Source organism: Mytilus trossulus, chromosome 9 (assembly GCF_036588685.1).
Source record: "Mytilus trossulus isolate FHL-02 chromosome 9, PNRI_Mtr1.1.1.hap1, whole genome shotgun sequence".
In the NCBI taxonomy this organism is placed as follows: Eukaryota; Metazoa; Mollusca; class Bivalvia; order Mytilida; family Mytilidae; genus Mytilus; species Mytilus trossulus.
In genome coordinates, this window is record NC_086381.1 from 16862139 (window position 1) to 16865692 (window position 3554).

Below are 3554 nucleotides of genomic sequence, written 5' to 3' on the forward strand. Positions count from 1 at the left end.
TTTTCATCACATACAGAGGTATAGTTGGGGTTTCTGCTAAGGATATTATAATTTTAAAAATATAATCTAAACAAACACCAAATTTAATGACTCAGTTCATGTGCAATTGTTTATATTTTATTTCTTTCGGAAAATTATATTTTTCCAAAGTAAATCTACCAAAAAAATGGCTTTAATTTCTTTCTCCTGTGTCTTATATAAAACATTACAAAATGTTTCAATAGAGGTTGCATACAATTGACATTTAACCATCTAAAGTGTTATTAATGTCAAAATATTTGTCAAATTTTAATTTGAAATTTCCGCTTTCTACAAGATTGGGATGAAAGTTTACGCCAATTATATTAACTATATTTAATATTACACCAATTTTTACTAAATTTAGATTGTGAGACGATTGGCCCTATATCGAACTTAAACGTAATTATACCAAACTCAAAAGTAGTATAACCAAACATTAAACGTAATTATTCAAAACCTCTGGGTTTATTTTTCTGGTATGTTCTTGGATTTTGCAAATATTTGTTTTATTCAGTGATTTCACACATATTTGGTTTGTTTTGGGATTTTTAACATATTTGGTATGTTCTGGAATTCTGCACTTATCTGGTTTATTCTGGGATTATGCACATACTTGGTTTCTTTCTTGAATTTTGCACATAGTTTGTGTGTTCTTGAATTTTGTGTATTGATAAACTGTACAACAATACGAATGAAGATGTTTGTATAAGGTCATTTATGCAATTGGTGGGGAAACTAATTGTTGTCGGTAATTACGTATTAATCAGGGTGTTTTAGTTAAGTGTATCAGAAGAAGGAAGATGATACCAATGGGGCAATAAATAATATGGTTAAAAAAACATACAGTTTCATCTCATTAAAGAAAAAAATTAAATACAAGTCCATAACACTACACAGATCACTTAACTATAAGCCATCCCCCCCAAAAAAAAATCGAAGTAGCTCCTGTGGTGTTGTTGATGCGGTTGAAAAGTATATCCTAGGGTGAAGTTCAATAAAAATGACTACAATTGATGAATTAGGATGGTATGACTACAACAATTGAACTCATTAGTGGAAATATATAAGAAATATTTCAAAACTTCGAAAGGAGTTTTTGTGAACTTTTGAATTCAATGAAACTTACCAATGATAAAGTTGGTAAATAATGCGTGGGCATCATTCGTTGTTGTTTTTGCTTTTTAATGCTAACAGAATTTAACATTTGAAACATCTTTTTGTCCTGTTAACTGGGCCACAAGAAAAGATCATAACACATGTATCTTATTCACTTCTACAATTTAAGATTGACCAATTAAATCAGATAATCCCAATTAATATACTATGTTATGGCAATGTTAAGAAAAATTAGGGGCACCCGAATAGCTTAACGAGACATTTATATTTTTGATAAGTGTAACATTTAAGATATTGATACTAATGTGATTTTTCAATTACATTTTGTACCGAAATATCACAATATCCTACAATTTTTTCTATGAAATTTAAATGGCCAATTGTCAGCACTAAAAATGATATCCAAATTATGAAAATAAACAAAATCAAAGATTGTTTTCTTAGTTTAAAGATGACAAAGAGTTCAATCATACAAATGATTATTTAACATCCAGTTTCATTCATAAAATTAACATCAATATCAAATTTCAAATAACAAAATGACGTTTGTTTTTGGTTAACCACTAGATTGGCGCATGACCTTGCTCTTTTAACTACATTTTAATAAGATATTTAGATATATGCTTTTTTCATATTATTTGATTTAAGAATAAGAATAAAACATTACTGAAAAACAAAACAGATACAAATATATGTTCTAAATATATGTATGTCATTTGTCAGTAATGTAAGCATATCATCTTACTTGTATAATTGTATCCGGTGTATTTCGTCTTTGACAGAATAGCTACACGTTGTCCCCATGTTGAAAGGATACATAAACTAAACAAACCATAATAAGCTTGATTTCAATTAGATTTCATTTTATTCTATAAAACTTGGTACTAGCTTTTGTCTTATTAAACCGATTTGCCTATACATCAATTAAAGGAACGAAAACGAATAATCAAGATTTTGACCTCTTTTCTATTATCAAATAACCCTTTTATATATCACATAAATCATAAATAAGTTTGACTGAAATAGAATTATACATGATCCTGTTTGGTTATCTTATTGTATTTGTATATCTTATGATTAGCTTCTAAATTGAATTACATATTAGTATTTGAGAATATTTTTTTTTTTATACAAAACGCGCGCCTGACGTCAATACAAAATTTTAATCCTGGTATCTATGATGAGTTGACTTGAATAAAGACAACAGAAGTTCTAAAATTGTAAGAATGTCACCCAATTTCAGAAAATTCTTTTAAAGAGGGACAACAGATACCAGAGGTATAGGGTGAGGGTTGAAATTTCACTAATCATGTTTAACCCCGCCGCAATTTTACGCCTGTCCCAAGTCAGGAGCTTCCGGCCTTTGTTAGTCTTTAATGTTTTTTTTTTTTTTTTTTATTTTAGTTCACTTTTGTGATTTGAAATTTAGTATAACGTTCATTTTCACTGAATTAGTGTACATTTTTGTTTAGGGGCCATCTGAAGATCCTCTCCGGGTGCAGGATGTTCTCGCTGTGATGAAGAACCATTGATGGCCTTCAGCTGTTTTTTACTATTTAGTTAGGTTGTTATCTCTTTTATACATTCCCAAAAACTATTCTCAGTCTTATTATATGTCGAATATGAACACACAACGCCATGGCTAAAATAGAAAAAGACAAATAGAAACACAATAGTACTCAAAACAAAACACAGAAAACTAAACTGTTTCAAGTCAGAAATATGACTTTCGTTTGATATGTATGAGCTTTTGATTTTGCCATTTGATTAATAGTCCAGCGGATATCAGAATAATTGATCACTTTATGGTAAAAGCATGAAACTTCGCATAGTGAAAGTTTAAGGGGTATAAACATAATTCAGATATAGAGCCACAAAAAAAAAAAGCCAATATGGCTGCCAAATTCAAGATGGCCGCCATAAGTATAACATCATTCACTTGATGGAAGTCTCCCAATTTTAATGAGTCTAGAAGATGTCACAAATTTAAGGAAATACAATTAAGATATGTCAATTATTATTTTTTCAACCTTATAATACAGAAATCATCAAAATGGCGTCCAGATTCAAAATGGCACGTCAAAATTTCTGAGTTTGAAAGTATAAGTATGTATACACAATCAATGTGTGATAGAAATTTATCAAATCAGTAAAACTGATCATTTGATATCGACAAAGGCCTACAATGTATCATGAAAAAATCAAAAATGGTTGATACAACTCAAAATGGCGTTTTTGGCGAATTCCTATTTTCACAGTTACAGGTATAAAAAAAATCACAATTTTCATGTTTGCAACACAGTTGCTGCCAAGGAATGCTCTGGATTCGTTTTTGTTAAAATGAAGCACATCACGCAGATGAATTGGAAATAAACTCATTATAGATATCAGGACAAAATTGTGTAAATACGCCAGAC